General features: G+C 42.1%; 1 long non-coding RNA gene across 1 annotated transcript in view; it reads right to left on the reverse strand.

Moving 5' to 3' along the window:
• LOC127210286 (uncharacterized) overlaps positions 1-18357 on the reverse strand; it is a 90364-nt gene that overhangs the window by 55922 nt on the left and 16085 nt on the right. Inside the window, exon 2 of the long non-coding RNA XR_007833269.1 lies at positions 16467-16600. This is a non-coding gene — a long non-coding RNA (uncharacterized LOC127210286). The remainder of the gene's footprint in view (positions 1-16466; positions 16601-18357) is intronic.

Below are 18357 nucleotides of genomic sequence, written 5' to 3' on the forward strand. Positions count from 1 at the left end.
ATCTCAACCTCAGCATTTGCATTATAGTGTTCCAGAGAGAGTGTTCTGTGTGCTTTAAAAAGTTTCTTTTCCATAAGGTAAAGCTGACTTTGTAGGTAGAAGGGCCCATGGGTCCCAAGGCATGCACAGGGAGGAACCCACTACTAGCATCCAGACAGGAACAAGACCCTCTCCCCAGAAACTCCTCTGCTTTTTGGTGGTTAACCTTCCCGCTTCCCTTTGTGCTTGGCAGCTGCCGGCCAGTCTCTACAGTTTGTCTTGCACAGAACGGCATGGAAAGAGAATTATCCACAACACTGAGCACAGCACTTCTCACCAGAAGTAACTGGTCCCAGCAGGGGTATTTGACAGCATCTTAAGTTGTTTGTTTGATGATGGGAGGGGGTGGAGGTATGGGGGAGGGTCTCCTTAATTAGCCCAGGCTAGCCTCTAACTTGCAATCTTCTCTTTTAGTATCCAAATGCTGGAGTTGCAGACACATACCACCACCTGGCCTTTCAGGAGATTGTCAGTTGTCGAATGGGGAGGACCGAGGGGAGTTCAGAGTACTGCATAGTGGCAGATGCCTGTAATCCTAGCACTTGAGCACTTGGAAGGCTGGGTGGGAGAATCATTGTGAGTTCAAGGACAGCCTGGGCTGTGTAGTGCAGCTGTCTTAAAATGACAACAACCAAGAACGACTGTATCTTAGTCCCTTACCTGTGACTATCTATGTGCCTCGTGAAAGGTATTTGTCTTGTTTCTTGTCTTTGTTTGTTTGTCTTTTTTAAAAGATTTATTTATTTAGTCATTTATTTATTAAGTATAGTGTTTTGCCTGCATATATGCCTGCATCCCAGAAGAGGGCACCAGATCTCATTATAGGTGATTATGAGCTATCATGTGGTTGCTGAGAATTGAACTCAGGACCTTTAGAAGTGCTGGCAGTGCTCTTAACCTCTGAGCCATCTCTTCAGCTGGTTTCTTGTCTTAAGGTATGTTTTATATCTCACAGAGACTGAGGCAGCATGCACCATCCCTGCAGAGGTCTGCATCAGGCCTGCACTACAGCGACTGCACTGCCTTTCACTTTAGTGTTTTTACAGGGCTCCTGGGTGAAAGAATGATGGGGCTTCGAGTCTTGTGCTTTTTCTTGGTCTCTTTTCTGTCTGATGGTTTGTCTTTTCCAATATCGATGTGATGGTTTTTGTTTTGTCTTATATTTTCTTTTGCCACATTTGGCTGTTATCTCTTAGAAGCCTGTTCTTTTCTGATGACAGATAGAAAGGGAGTGGATCTGGAGGGGAGGGGAGGGAGGGAGGAACTAAGAGGAATATAGGGAGGGAAGGCTGTAATCAGGATATATTGTATGAGGAAAGAATCTATTTTCAATAAAAGGGAAAATGAGAGAGAAATGTTTTATATAAGAAAATGTAAACTGCACATAATTTCATTATGTATTTTAAAAATATCTGCATAAAGTATTTGGATCATATTCACCCAGCCCAGTTATCATTTCTGTTTTGCTTTGTTTGTTTGCTTGTTTGTTTTTGTTTGTCTTTTGGTGGCTATGAATAATGCTATAAACAGCTATATACATGTTTTGTGTGACTATAACTACTGGGTATACAGAATTCTTTAGTTATAAGTTAATAATTTACTTTTAAAAAATCTCAAGGTGGGGTCTTATTATGCTGCCCAAGCTGGCTTTAAACTGAGGTTCTTCTTGCTTTCTCCTAAGTGTTGGAATTATGTCCCAATGTCTCACTGTAAAATTGTATTTTAAGAAGTGTGTGTGTGTAGCTCAGAGGACAACACAGCTTTGGGAGTTGGTTTGCCTCTTCCATTATGCTGCCTGGACACTAATTCAGGCCACCAGGATTGGTAGCAAGGGCCTTCACTTACCACCATCTCACCAGCAGCATGTGAGATTTTAAAGTAGTAGTGTATAACAAATTTAATAAATCTATTAGTCCTATGTGAGCCTGCACCATGAGAGTTTTATGCTAGGCAAGAGCTCACAAATGAACCACATTCTTAAATTTTTTTAAAAAAGACTATTTAAAACACTTAAGTGAGGTGTGTTCTTAGCCTAGATTAAGAAGTGGCCTAGATTTCCTTGAATACACTCCATAACCCTAGTAGACCTTGAATTAATGACCTTCCTTTGTCACCTGCCCCACTAGCCAACAGGCCCAGCAGCTTTTATCCCCTCAGGAGCTTCAAGCATCTTTTCCTAACTCTACAGTTACTGACCTTTAACAACTTCTGTTTAAGTGAACCCAGGTTGTCAGCGACATCATTTAACCTCCTGACTTAGGACACACCTTATTCAGCCCCCAGACTACTCTCCAGATTTTGAATAAAGAATGAAATTATCTGCATTATACATATTCTGGGAGACAGTGTGTGTATGTGGTGTCTCCGGGGCTAGCATGCTGCTTGCTGGGACCTACAACTGTGAACAAAGAAGGTTCAACGAACACCACAGAAATGGCTTGTTTTCCTCGGATTCCATTTGAAGACATTTCTGTTGACTGGTTTACCAGCTGGCTGCTGCAGTTATGCCCTGGAGTCTATGCAGAGGGACTCTTTCTCACCAGCTTTCAAAATGTGCTGTGTGCTGTGTCCGCACATCTACCAGCCTGCGATTAAGTGTGTTGATAATTCTGTCTCAGGACAACTTTACTGATGCCCCTGCCTCCCTAATACAGGCATGCCAGGAGTGTTGATGTTTTGATTTCATCTAAAACAAACTGGAAACTTGGCCTCAGAGATAACCCAAGGCGGCCTTGTGCTTTATCTCTTTTCTGTTAAGTTAATGGCTTCTTGATACGATGACCTTGATCCCATTTATAGCCTTGCCTTCATAACTTTGCTCATAAAGGCAGGAGGTGTGTCAGGTGCAGTGAAAAGCAGAAACACTGCAGGAAAACACAACTAGTCTTAACAGTGGGCATATAAATAGGAAATACTACAAATTGGCCCAGTCAGGGCCATTTAGCCTTTTCCTTAGACAAAGTTTTCTTCTTCTTCTTCTTCTTCTTCTTCTTTTTTTTTTTTTTTATATGAAGCAAATTTGGGAACTCCCCTATTTGGAAGCCAGGCAGTTTGATGTTTTACTTCCAACAGCTTCACTGGAAACCACTGAGCCTGTGGTCTCTGGACGCTGCAGGCCTGTGCTTCCAAGCATTCACGCAGAAAACCCAGGAGTCACTACAGTGTGGAAACAGCCTGCAGTGACAGAAGCCCAAAGCTTCTAGGTACTCACAATGGGAGAAGAACACGTCCTTGAGATCATGCCATTTTAATTGTACTTTTTCTTAGTGATGATTTCCTCTGCTACCAAAAATGTGTAATCAAACCTAGTTCATGATAAATACCACACGGAGGCAGAGAAGAGGTGGGCTGGTGTGATGGCTCACTGGGTAAAGGTGCTTGCTGTCAAGGCCAACAGTCTGAATTCAAATTTTGGTCTCCCATAGTGGAAGAAGAAAATGGACTCTCAAAAATCGTCCTTTGACATTCACAGGTATTCCTTGGCATTCTCTCCTACACACACACACACACACACACACACACACACACACACACACACACTCCTGAACATAGTGTACCTACATACTTACACACTCACTCCATCCTTCACAGCCACTAAATAAAATGTAATGAAACAACACAAGATTGAAGACGCCTTCTGTTGTAAGTAATGTTCTTCATATTTGGGTTCTCCCCGACCCACCATACACACATCCTGGGTTTTCACGCATACCTCTCATTCTCATCAGTATTTTTTCTTGCTCAGAGCAGGACACTACTTTTCATCCACAAAGAGTTTGTTGCTATGGAAAACATTAAACAGCTTTTGGACACTATATCACTGTTATAAGAAGTCCCGTTATCTCTTAGGGGTCCGCACTCAGGTAAAGCTAGCTTCTTACCTTGGCCCCAGAAAAGACCTTCAGGAGGAGTCAGTATGAGGCAGAGCTGCAGCTTTTCTGAAGACAGTTTTGGGGCCAGAGGGGTGCCCAGCTCACAAACTGCTAATCACGTAACCGGCAGGACTTGAGTTCTGCCCCTAGAACCCGGGTAAAATAGCCAGGCTTGGGGCACATGCTTGCAATACCAGTGCAGGGAGAATTAGAGGCAGGATGCAGCCTAGACAATAGGCCAGCTTGAGGCAAATTGGGAGACCCTGTCTTAAAAAGCAAGGTCGTGGGGCTGGAGAGATGGCTTAGCACTTAAAATCACTTGCTGCTCTTCCAGAGGTCCTGAGTTCAATTCTCAACACCCATATTGGCTCACAGCTGTCTGTAACTGTAGTCCTATAGGATCAAATGCCCTGTTCTGGTGTGCAGATGTACATGCAGATAAAGCTACATATACATAACGTAAAAAAGAAAGAAAAAAAGAAAAGTGTGGGGAAACCCAAAACTAACCAACCAACCAACACTATAACATAAAATACAGAGTAACTGAGGAAGATACCGGAAGTTGACCTATAGCTTCCATATGGATGTACATACATATGCACCTATATACACACATGTGAGCCTAAATACAAGATATTTACATCTTAAAAATTTTATGTGTATGTCTGGGTGTGCCTACATGAGTTCATTTGCACTGTGTACATGCAGTACCCATGGAGGTCAGAAGAGAGCGCTGGACCCACAGGAACTGGAGTTGCAGATGGTTGTGAGCTCCAACATGGGTGCTGGAAACCAAACCTGTGTGCTCTGCAATAGCAGTAACTGCTGGGCCATCCCTACAGCACCCACCCTTTTGTTTCTTTTGAAATAAGGCCTTTTATGTAATTCCCTGTCCTCAAACATCTTATGTAGGGATTGAGGAGATGGCTAAGGGGGAAAAAGTGACTGCCACAGGAGTGTGACAGCCTGAGTTCAAATCCCTAGAGCCTACATAGAAACATCTGCACACATCTGGAATCCTAGGGTGCATACCAGAAATAGGAAGCAATGCTAGGAGATTCCAGAAGCTCTTGGGCCAGCTACAGAGGATTAAGAAGCCATGTCCTTTTCATGTGTGAGACAGAACACACAACTCACACCAGTGCACACTCATATTCGCCTCTAACCTCTGTCTTTTTTCCAGGTTTCTCTCTCTCTTAGAACACACACACACACACACACACACACACACACACACACACACACACACTAAGGCATTAAAAAATAGGTTATAATCACAAAGATTGGAAGAAAGGCAGACACTAGAGAATTAGAGTGTTGGCTTCTGGCAAGTGAATCATGCGCAGGTGTCTTTAGTAGCCATATACGCTGGCTTTGGATGGTTTTTGAAGGTCTGAGGGTTGCTAAGGAACCTAAAGGCAGCCACAAAATGTCTCTTATGCATTGGCATTGGATAGGATTACAGCTGATAAGGTAAAACCTTGGGTCAGCAGTGCTGAGGAAAAGTTAAGATGTTTTTACTGTAAACAAAAATTTAGTCTTGTTTTTGGGAATCCCAGGAAATGTCTGGAAAATGAGTAAGGTCACTGAGGTGTGGTTCGCTATTTTTGAGACAGTTCAATAATAACGTCTTCACAGCAAATGCTAATGCCACAGAATTCTTGCTCTGCAGCTCACCAGAGGCTTCAGTTAGACTCCTCTACACTTCCCAGGTCCCCAGTTTGTCCTGTTTCCTGTCTAGTAGACAGAGGTAGATTGTGAGTCTGTATCTGTCCTTGTTCATTGATTCCTGGATGTGTATATCAAATTATGTTTTGGTGTCTACAGAGATGCCTCAGTAGTTCAGAGCACTTGCTGTTCTGGCAGAGGCTATAGGGTTGGTTCCCAACATCCACATATCTATCTGTCACAGCCATCTGTAACTGCAGCTTCAGAGAATTTGACACCATCTTTGGGCCTCCAGGGACACCAGGCAGGCACACTGTGTGCACGTGTGCGCGCGCGCGCACACACACACACATTCATATAAAATAAAAGTAAATGAAACTTTAATTAAAAAAAATATTTCCTCTGTGCATTGCCATTAATTGTTTTCTTTGCTCCTGGGATAAAATCCAAAATCCTGACCTGGCTTCTGGCTTCCTTACTTTCTTTGCTCAGCCACACTGCCTGACCCATGCTCAAACCACATTTGTCATCCTTTAATTTTTGTCCCTCTTCCAAAGAAGGATATTGGCATTGAGCTTGCCATCATGGGAGGGTTGGAGCTTTCTACTTCCCCTTACATTAAACTCACCTCCATTAGTGGGTTTTCAGCTTGGCACTGGCAGACCAAGGATCTTCCTCCCTGTGGTATTTTGAATGAGAATAGGCCCATAGGCTCAGAAGTTTCCAGTTGGTGGAGCTGTTTGGGAAGGATTAGGAGGTGTGGCCTTGTTAGAGGAATTGTGTCACTAGGCATGGGCTTTGGGGTTTCAAAGGTCCATGCTAGGTCTAGTTATTGCTCTCTCTGCCTTATGCTTACAGATAAGGGTGTGACCCCTCGGCTACTGCTCCAGTATCACACCTGCCTGCCTCCGTGCCTCCTGCCATGATGGTCATGGACTTCAACCCTCTGCAGCTGTTTTCTGCAAATGTTGCAAATGCTTTCTTTTGTAAGATGCCTAAGTCATAGTGTCTCATCATGGAAATAGAAAAGTAACCAAGACATACCCCAAGGAGTGTCACAAGTTGTCAAGAGTGCACATTGTGAACTCTGAACAGCAATGTATGCATTACTATTGAGCATGGAGGTAAATCATAACATCTTCCTGGTAAAATAGTTCTTTGTCAATAACTTTTGAAGGGTATAAGCTTTGTCTCCCACTTTGGTCTCCAGAGTTACCTACTCCGTATGTTTCTATTTGTCTAGGAATGACTGATAAATTGATTTGTGAATAAACCATACAAATTCACACACACACACACACATACACACACACACACACACATATATGGGCTGGAGAGTTGGCTTAGTTGTTAAGAACATTTGGTGCTCCTGCTGAAGACCCAGTTTCAAGTCCTAGCACCCACATGGCAGCTGACAACCACATATGATTCTAGTGCCAGAAAATCTGATGCTCTCTTTTGACCCTTGTAAGCATCAGGTATGCATATGGTATACATACATGGATTCAGACAAAATACTCATGCATGTAAAATAAATGAATCTAAAAAATTTAAAAATGTAAATATATAAAACTAAAATTAACAAAATTATTATTTAGAGTATATTTTAAACATTTTAGTTATTTATTTTTATGATATGTGTGTATACCTGTGAGTTTATGTGTACCAAGTGTGTGCATAAGAGCCTGTGGCCAGATGGCTCCATGACTAAAAGTTGTTGCCCTTACAGAAGACTGGAATTCAGTTCCCAGCACTCAACAGGTGGTTCACGACCACCTGTGACACCAGTGCCAGGGGATCCAGTACCCTCTTCTGGCCTCAGTGGGCACTTGTGTATGCACATTATGTACACACACACACGCGCGCACACACACACACACACACACACACACACACCACATACCTAAATTTTAAAGAAAAGTTTAGAAAAAACAACACAAGGGTAGCTGGACATAATGGTATGCACCTCTAACTGTAATTCTTGGAGGCCCAGGCAAGTGGATCTCCGAGACTGAGGCCAGGCTGATCTAAAGAGGGAGTTCTAGGACAGCCAGGGAAACATAAAGAGACCCTGTTTCAACAACAAAAAATATTCCCCCATCCACACAACTCAGCTATATTGCCCCTTCTTACAATAATGGATATAATGGGTATGGAGTTTATTCAATAGACATTTTTTGATGCTATTAAACTATTGTTGAATTGTTACCATGACCACCAAACTAACCAGAAATAAATGCAGATAGAAATATTCTGCAAGGTCTCTGCCCTCCCTCCCTCCCTCCCTCTCTTTGTCCCTCCCTCCCACTTCTCACTCTCTTTCTTTAGATTAAAGTGCATTACCACCCTATCCGTGCAAAAGTTTTCTTTACTGATTCTTCATTTATCAATAATAACAATAAAAATGAACAACAAATGATAGGGAGGACAATGGCACAATGATTCCAGAAATGTTACCTCTAGATAGGGATCACTATAACAAAAGTTTGCAGGGGGTCAGGGGTAGTGCACACCTTTAATCTTGAAACAGGTAGATCTCTTGCAAGTTTGTGGCCAACCTGATCCACTTAGTGAGGTCTACAACAGTCAGAGCTACACAGTGAGACCATGTCTCAAACAAAACAAAACAAGTGGCTTGTACTACACTGGAGTGTACATGGTAGTCTACAATGAAGGCTGTCAGAGGGCATAGGCATTGGAGAGGGTATTGTGACACGGTTCAAGTGGCATAAAATCTGCCCTTAGGAGAGGCTAACGTGAATGCTGAGCACCGGTTCAGCATGGAAAGATGATGTGTTCACTGGAATGTGTGGGAGTTTCTGCCTTATGAATATTTAAAAGTTCGTGGTCAGGGCAGTGAACCCGTCAGTAAACAGAGGGACACGGTGACCAGCTGTTGAGTGAAAAATAAGTATGCAGGTATTTATGGGCCTTGTAGGAAGATAGCCTGAGTCAGTCATGGTGCAGGCAGAATAATTGTTGTTTGTTCAATGCTGTTCTGCTTTTGTCAATATTCCTTTAAGAATATGGCCACTCAGATTTCAGAATTCATACTTGTGTTTTGGAGCATTTTTTTTTGAGTGTGTGTGTGTGTGTGTGTGTGTGTGTGTGTGTGTGTGTGTGTGTGTGTGTGTGTGTTTATTAGCCATCCTTCCAGAATAAAGCAAGTGTCATTTTTTTAGAAGAGCTATAATATCTAATACAGGTTCCCAACAAATATTTGAACTGTAATACCTATGAGCAGGCTCTCACCAAATATCTCTTGCCATCAAGCTACATTTGGTGTCACACACACACACACACAAACCAAAACCAAAACCAAAAAAAACCCAAAGCTGGATATCATATCCCCTTCAGAACACCACCACCACCAGCCCCACACAAAACCCTGACCCCTAAACCTAACAAAACCAAGCCAGGTATAGTTTAGAAAAACTGCAGATATGACACTCATTTCAACCAACTCAATGTGTTTGGAGTTGAGTGTGTGTGTGTGTGTGTGTGTGTGTGTGTGTGTGTGTGTGTGTGTAAGATAAATGCGCAAAGAAAATGCAATTGAAAACACCGACGATGGCTCTTTAACACAGTGGCAGAGATGTAGACAAGAGCACACTACAGAACAGATCACAGGCAACCAATGACCTGAGCAAGAAGAGCAGACAACACGGAAGTAAGGTAACTTGAGAAAGGAAATGCTATGTTCTAAACATATGACGGCATTTTACTGGTCACATTTCAAATTCACACGACAGCTCCGTGTGGGTAATTTATCTGCACTAATTTATAGGTGAAGCAAGGCAGCCTCGTGGCCCTTATGAAATTTCCTCTAGTCATACTGCGAGTGGTAGGCTTGGGAGCCTGCCTGACTCTGATCTATTTCCTACCATCCCTTCTATGTAGGCTCTTTTGTTAGAAAGTGCTGTAATATGTCTTGGTTATATTGACACAGTATAACAAGAGCAGTTGAAACACCTAAATAACTTGTTTGGCCCCATCCTTCAGGTATGGTAGCCTAGGTTGGCCATGTGGCCCCATCCTTCAGGTATGGTAGCCTAGGTTGGCCATGATCCAATTGCCTTCATCTCGCAAACACTAGAAATAAATTCTTTTCTTAAAGGTCTATATTTATTCATATTCATATTCATATTCTTCTTCTTATTATTGTACGTGCAAGTAGTGCCAGAGACATTATGTACCTCTAGTGCTGGAGTTACAGGCAGTTTGTAAGCTGCTTGATGATGGTGCAGGGAATTGAACTCGGGGCTTCTGGGAGAGCAATATGTAGTGCTATTAACTGCTGAGCCATCTCCACAGGCCTATAAGTCAATTCGTTGGAGATGTAGTTATTTTATGCATAAGATATTTTGCCTACATGTATCCTATAAGTCAAATGTGTGTGCCTGGCACCTGCTGAGGTGGGAGAGAGTGCTGGAACTGGAACTGTGAGCTGCCTTGTGGGTATTGTACATCAAAACCTGGGTCTTCCGGAAGAGCCGCCAGTGTTCTTAACCATTGAGCCATCTCTCTAGCCCTATAAATTATTATTATTGTTGTTGTTGTTATAGAGACAGGGTGTCTTTTTAAAGCCTTAAGTATCCTGGAATTCTCCATGTGGACCAGGCTGTCTCTGCCTCCCAAGTGCTGGGACTAAAGATGTGCACCATTATGGTAAATTTTAAATGAGTTCTTAATGTATGTAAAGCTTTCAATTGTAGCTAAAGAATTCTAAAATAGTTTCATTTTTCTTTTAATCTGACTTGGTGACCCAGAATCATCAGCCTCTGGTGTCCCGAGGCTCATGGGTGAAGTCACAAAGGCTCTCCACCTGGTAGTTCCCACAGCTTCCCTGGAAGGGAGTGTCTGGCCTGGGGATGTGGGCGGCTCCTGTTTGTCAGGAGGCTGTGCACACACCTTTGATGAAGGATCATTACCTACCTAGAATATCCTTATAATTTCCTACTGGGTCACTTACATTTTATCACTTCCTCCTGCTCTTTAGACAAGACAGCTTTCAAAGGCAGGTGGATGACAATATAACCCAGGCAGGAAATGATTCCTGCCTGCTACCTTGTGGCTTAGTAGTCTCTGAATGAGACATGGGCTGTGACTGATGCTGTAGCTTTGCAGTGGGAGGGTTAGAAAACCAAGTACAATGAAACAGGTGGAAATGATTCTTTATAGTTCAAGAAAGTAAAAAGACACAGTGGTCTGGACCATACCAAGAACGGAAATAGATGACCCTAGCTGTGCATAGATGCTTTTCCTGGTGTGTGGGGGAGTGGAGGGAGTGGGGGGAGCGGCGGGTGGGTCAGGGGAAGGGGAGAACTACAGGGTCCTGTGCACACCAGGTGGATACTTTATTACGTCATTAGATCTCACTTCCAAATATATCTGTATCTGACTCTGGCATTCGTTACATATTTTCTTCTGTCAAGCACATACATTCATGCTAGTTACATTTTATTTGAGATTAGAAATATAGCTCATGAGCATATTGAATGTGAATGCTATAGATGGGTGATCAATATACATTGAGAACCAGCAATCAGAGCTTATCTACACAGACATGCGCTGTTCTGAATTAATGTGCTCTGTGTAACACAGTTTAATGGAGGTTGTTTATAGGCAATTCAGATACTATCTTCTTAAATTTTATTTATTTATTATCATCATTATTTTTGAGCCAGGGTTTCTCTGTATGGCCCTGGCTGTCCTGGAAGTTGCTCTGAAGACCAGCCTGACCTTGAACTAACAGACCCTCAAGCCCTGCCTCCTGAGTGTTGGGATTAAAGGCATATACCATCATGCTCAGCTATTATTATTATTATTATTATTATTATTATTATTATTATTATTATATTTGTTTTTATTTATGTGTATGAGTTTTTGCCTGCATGTACGTACATGTGCCATGTATGTGTCTAGTGACTGAGGAGGCCAGGAGAGGGTGTCAGAGCCTCTGGAGTTAGAGTCACAGGTGACAGTGAGCCACCATTTGAGTACTGGGAACCAAACTGGGCCCCCTTGCACACAGCACATGCTCTTAGCCATGGTGTCATCTCTCCAGCCCCACTCCTCTTTTGACATAGGGTCTTATGTAGCCTAGGCTGGCTCAGACTCCTTATCCTCTTGTTTTCACCTCTTTAGAGCCAGGACCACAGGGGTAAGCCACCAGCCTGGCTCCTATTGGGTGATGTGTTTGTGTACACAGCAGCAGCCTATGATGGCGTTTCTGCTCCTTCACAAGGGCATGGCATTTTATGTAAAGGATAACAGGGGGTATGTTTGTGGATTTTCTACATATAGCAATATCTGCTTCACAGCTTTAGACAGGCTTAAATGTTGATGGAGCTTTGAAGTATTGTATTATTATGGAGGAGTTAGGAGAAAGAACTAGGAGTGAGAGAGGCAGAATGCATCATGCTAATGAATTTGAAAAGCACACAGTGAGATTGCCTAAAGAAATAAGCTGGGTGTATTAGCTATGGCATCCAGTTATGAGTTCTTCAGAAACACCTATGTCCCAGGTAGTGTTCCGAAAGCTGGCTAGAGCACACACCCAAACCAGCCAAATCTGCAAAGAAGAGACCATTCTACGTGGTGTGCACAGTGCTTTCTTATTTTTCATAAAATATTGCTTTACCTGGTTTATTTATTTGTTTTTTTTTTTTAATTTTCAAGGGAATCATTCAGTGGAGATAAAGCATTTAATTTTAAAAAGTGTTATTACATTTATTTACATATCTAAGTGTGTGGCATATGCATATGGTGGCCACCAAACAACTCGTAGGATTTTTTTTTTTTTTTTCTTTTAGCATGAGGATCCTGGGGTTTGAATCCAAGTCATCAGGCTTGGTAGAAAGTGCTTGTGACTGATGAGCCACCTTATTGTGCCACTAATTTTATTTTTACATCGATGTGACTCCGTGTTTTGTTCTTTTCTACCCGTTTTCTCTCTCTCAGAAGACACAAGTGATGGTGAATGAATTGTGAACAGCAGGATCTAGTGGTGGATTTTTCTTCCTAAATTCTGTTCTTGCTAAATTATAGTTTTTAGGGAGATTACTTTTTAAAATCACATTTTAACTGATTGATTAGTGTGTATCTGTGTGACAGACACAGTGCATGAATGCTTGCATTTGCCGTGGGAGTAGCTCTTTCCTTCCTTGTAGGATGTGGGCCCCACGGGACTCATGTCTTCAAGCCCGATGGCTGGAGCCTTTAGCCTTTTCACTGGCCTCCTAGTGAGATTTTTATGCTGAACAGTGGTCTCTTTCACGCAGAAAATAAGTTGTAATCCAACTAGGAAACTATGTGATCCTTCATTATACTCATCTGAGATGATCACACATAGGAGTCATACACGGTTTTTTGTGAGAAAAAAAGGAGGGAGAGGAGGAGGAGGGAGGGAAGGGAGGAGGAGGAGAGAAGAAGAAGGAGGAGAAGAGAAGAAGAAAGAAGAAGAGAGAAGAAGAAGAAGAAGAAAGAAGAAAAAAAAGAAAGAAGAAGAAGAAGAAGAAGAGAGAACAAATAAAGAGATTGGTTTGAGTCAAACTAGTGCCATGTTGGCTGCATGGCAAATCCAGAGCTGTTGGGCCTCAGCTGGTTGGTTTTTCTTTAGCTGCAATCAGGAGGATGCTCCTTCCATCAGCCTTACAGGAAGCACTTATCTTTGTCTCCAGTTAGCTTCAGAGGGACAAACAGTTCTAATCTCAGTAAAAACAACTGTAAGACAAAGAGGCGGAGTGTGTGGTGTGTGTCAACTGCTTGAGACAAGGTGGAGGGGGGCCTCTATTTACCCTGCATCAGGCAAACTCAGGAGCCCATAATAGAAGTTGACAGTGGCTCTTATCTATGAGAGGGACACACAGTTCTTCCTGATAAAGCAGTGCTGTGAAACATATGAGAGAGAGGGGGGGAGGGGGAGGGGGGAGGGAGGGGAGGGGAGAGAGAGGAGAGGAGGGAGGGGGAGGGGGAGGAGGGAGAGGAGAGAGAGGGAGGGAGGGAGAGAGGAGAGGGGGAGGAGAGGAGGAGAGAGGAGAGAGAGAGAGAGAGAGAGAGAGAGAGAGAGAGAGAGATGGTGGTGGTGGTGGTGGTGGTGGTGGTGGTGGTTTCAGAAAACAAAAGGCTGAGGGAAGCATCTACGGTGCAACTGGTTTTCAGAACTTGTCCACCTTTCCTGGGTTAGGTGTAAAGATGTCAGAGTGTGTAGGTTTACACACATGTCTGCAGACTTCTCAGATGGTAAATGATCATTGGCTATATACTTCTGTAACAGGAAGCTTACTTTCTTTTTCTATTTTATTTTTATTATTATTATTTTATTTTTTGAGGCAGGATCTTTAGCCCAGGCTGGTCTCAAATTCTGGGTAAGGCTAAGGGTAACCTTGGTCTTTCTACCTCCACTTACTTTGTAGTGATGTCCACCAACACACCTGGGTTATGCGGTACTGGAGATTGCATCTAGAGCTCTGTGCTTCCCAGGCAAGCACTCTACCAACTGAGTGGCATCATCAGCCTAATAATGTATTTTTGAAAATTAAATTTAAAACGAATGAACCATACAAAATGATGAGTTTTGCTCTGGCTCTTAAGGCCCCACCCACCCCTAGCTGAAACACTCTTGACAGCCAGTGGTGGCTGGGAACAAGGAGATGGTTTTTTTTTCTTTTAGGGTGTGCTACTGGTAGTTGAACATGCACTATTGGATACAGGCAGTACCAACTAGACTCAGTGGTGTAAAAAAAAAAAAAGGCAGAAAGACAAAGACATAAATTTGGGAGAGATCTGTTGGAGAGAAGTCTGCGGGGATTTGAAGGGGAGAGAGTGACCTTTGCTATGAGCAAAAGATGTATGCACACATGAAATTCCCAAATTAAGAAATATTATTTTGAAAACAAATAAATAGGCTGGAAGTGGGGCACTTCTTTAATCCCAGTAGCTAGAAGTCAGAAGAAGGCAGATCTCTATGAGTTCAAGACTAGCCTGGTCTATGTAGTGAGTTCCAAGCCTGGCAGGGCTATATCACAAGACCCTGATGCAACAAATAAATCAATAAATAATTAAATATGTGTACATGTATGTGCATGCATGTACTCACACACTCACACATATACAGTTCTAAAGGTCAAGTAATTTAAATATTCTTTCTGGCTTGAGTCTTCCCTAACTTAATGCCATCAGCTCCTTGATGATGGCATGGTTAGTCAAGGTGCGCGAGCGCGCGTGCGCACACACACACACACACATACATGCACAATATATATATATATATTTGTGTGTATATATATACACATATATGTATATATATAGATGCATACACATATAATATATACATGTATGGATATATATAGATACACATACATTTGTGTGTGTGTGTGTATGTAACAGGCATTATTGGTTTTACCTTTCTTGCTTTCCAAATGCAAACTCAAAATTTTGGCTAGCTGTTTGACTTCTGAGAGCAAAGATTTGATTTCCAATCTTCTGGATTGGCCCGTAACATGGAGCATGAGGTTACTGACGGCAAGGAACCAATGTAGAAACAGTCTTGGTTCAAGATACCAGGGAAGGTCATGCCAGCCCCAAATTCACTACCATGGGAAGGAAATACATTATCCAGCTAGATAAAGTGCTGCATTGGTTTAATCCTGCCAGCCAAATCCATCTGAAACAGTACAGTCTAAACAAGTTGTGAAACAGGAACCAGGCTTTATAGACCCCAATTAGGTCAGTGGGAATCCGAGGATGCACTTGCTGGGGCTGGTGTGTTCTAATAGCCTTCTATTGTGCTTCCAGTTGGCTAGGTAAGTGTTGCATGCCTCTGAGGCATAATCTATTTAAGACAGTGTGTTTTCAAGACAAGAATCTATGAAAAAGGCTTGATTAAAAAAAAACCATAAACAGAGGAAGGAGTAGGATAGATGGCTCAGTGCTGAAGAGCATTTGCTGCTCTTGCAGGGTATGGGGATTGGTTCCTAGCTCCCATTCAGGGTCTTAGAACCATCGGTAACTATAGTTACAGGGGGTCCAATGCCTCTTTGGACCTTGTTAGGTACATGGTCTTCATATGTAATACATACCTACATATGTGCATACACATAGGCAAAACATACACATGAAAAGTAAAAATTCAAAACAAATCACCAAAAACCCAGCCAGGCATGTTGGCACATGCCTTTAATCTCAGCCCTTGGGAGGTAAAAAATCCTGTGGGGTCAAAGCCATCCTGGACAACAAAGGCTACTTAGTGAGTCATTGTCTCAAAAACAAACAAACAAACAAATAAACAAACATTTAAAGGAACAACTTGTTTATGATTTTGTCTTATTTTCTATAAATATATATGATGTTTTTGGCAGATGCTTATTCATACATGTATATTTTTTTGGTCTCAAAATGCTCCCTGAGTTATGTATTCTGCATAGATCTTGGAGGGACTTGGAATGCTTAGCACATTCATTTAGATCATATGCTTCCTTTTTTAATACTTGCTGATATTGTCAAGAGCATGGTATTGGGTTTTATAATATATATTCATTTTTTGTATGTTTGAAGCCTTGATAGAAATTTATTATTATTTTTGTTATTTATTAGTTAATTTATTTATTTTGGTTTGAGGGCTTCCTGTGTGCGAGGCAAGCACTATATCAGCTGACCTTGTAGTCCTAACCCAAACTGAGCTGCCTTTCCAGAGCTGGACAAAACTCCAATTCTAAGCCTTCCCATGTATATGTAAACGAAGCCACATATGCATGCCACCCATAAAACCAAACTTATTCTCATAAAGAACAGAAATGAAACCAAATCCAAATACACAGAAAGGTGATTGTGGAAGACAAGACAGAGAGTGGCCGGGAAGGGCTTGCTCTCTCTTTTCTGTGTTACCTTCGGTCCTTTCATTAGGGCTGGTGTAGATGGAAGCCAGAGTAAACAGGGAAAAGATGAAGAAAGCCAGTAAAATGAATGCCACCTCCAGGTTGGTGAATGGAAGCTCCATGAACGACCAAAGGTGTTCTCACCTACAGTAGGAAACAGACAGTGGCTTAGGACAATGTAATCCAGAGAATTGCTTAGCAATTATTTGTTTTAGAATCAAACACATGTGTGATAAAGCCTAATGAAATACCCACGTGCCCAGGACAATATAATTGCCCTTGGTGAAAATAAAGTATATCTTGGTGTGGTGACCTACGGCTGCCATTTCAGTATTAGGGAGGCCAGAGTAGGGTAAGTGTGAGTGGAGACCAGTCTAGTCTGTAGGTCCAAATTTTTGTCTAAAAAGACAACTTGACCCAAACCATAAACAAGCATACAGACAAAAACCAAGAAAAGGGGGGCAGGAGAGATGGCTCAGTGGTTACAGCACTTGCTTCTCCTATAGAGGACCTGGGTTTGGTTCCCAGCATCCACATGGTTACTCACAACTGTCTGTAATTTCATTCTGAGGCATCTGAGGCCTCTTCTGGCCTTCTCAGGCACCAGGCTTGCACATTGTACATATGTAGACAGGAAGGCAAAATAGCCATATACCTAAAATCAAAATAAATAAATCTTTAAAAAACAAGAAAATGTATGTGTTTTTAATTTTAATTTGGCATGACTAACTCAAACTGGCTTCACATAAATAGGAAAGTGACATAGGGACCCGAAGGGATCACACATTTGTTTTATGAGATTTTTTTTTGTTTTGTTGTTTTTTAAACCTTAGGAGTAAAAACAGGTATGTCTCCCTTCTTATTACTTACTATCTTGTGTGTATGATGTGTATGTGGGGTGCTGTGGCAGCATGTAGAGATCAGAGGACAACTTTGGGGAGTCAGTTCTCCCCTGAAACCTTTATGCGCGTTGTGGGGATTGAACTCTGGTTGTCAGGTTGTGTTGCAAGTGCCTTTACTGCAGGGCATCGCATTCATCCTATTTAATTTTATTATTATTTTTCAATAAAAGATTCTGTCTGTCTGTCTATCTATCTATCTATCTATCTATCTATCTATCTACCTACCTACCTACCTATGTGTATGTGTACACTGCATGTGTTAAGGTGTCTTAGAGGCCAGAAGAGGGTGTTGGATCTCCTAGAGTTGGCAATCATCTGCTAGCAGATGATGAATATACAATTACAGTCTCTCTCTCTTCTCTCTCTCTCTCTCTCTCTCTCTCTCTCTCTCTCTCTCTCTCTAACCCAAGACTTTGGAACTTATTATTAATATTTTTTAGCAACATTTGCTAGATTAAATTACAAATCAAAAGCATAAAGATTAGATGTTAACAGTTCAACCAGAAAAATGGTAACCTGAGACTCCAATGCAGGACAGCTATAGAGACAGGAAATAGTAGTTCCTGGGGCGGGGGGTGGGGTGGGAATTGTAGCACTGGGTCTAGAGAGATGGCTCAGTAGGTAAAAGGAGATGAAGATGTGAGTTTTGATCCCAGCACACTTGCAAAAAGCCAAGAGTTGGAGTGAGGGGTTAGAGAGATGGCTCACTGGTTAGAGAGATGTCTCATTGGTTAGGGAGATGGCTCAGTGGTTAGAGAGATGGCTTAGTGGTTAGAGAGATGGCTCAGTGCTTAAGAATATACATTGTACTGCCAGAGGTCTCAAGTTCCATTCCCAGCAGCCACAAGAGGTGGCCCTCAATTGCCTGTGACTTCCTTTTCTGGCACCACCTGCACTCTAATACACAGACTCCCATATATACATGCAATTAAAAATGATAAAAAAAATCTTCACAAAAAGAAAGAAGCCTAGTCTGGTTGTGCATGCACCTACAACTCT

Source organism: Acomys russatus, chromosome 27, assembly GCF_903995435.1.
Source record: "Acomys russatus chromosome 27, mAcoRus1.1, whole genome shotgun sequence".
NCBI lineage: Eukaryota > Metazoa > Chordata > Mammalia > Rodentia > Muridae > Acomys > Acomys russatus.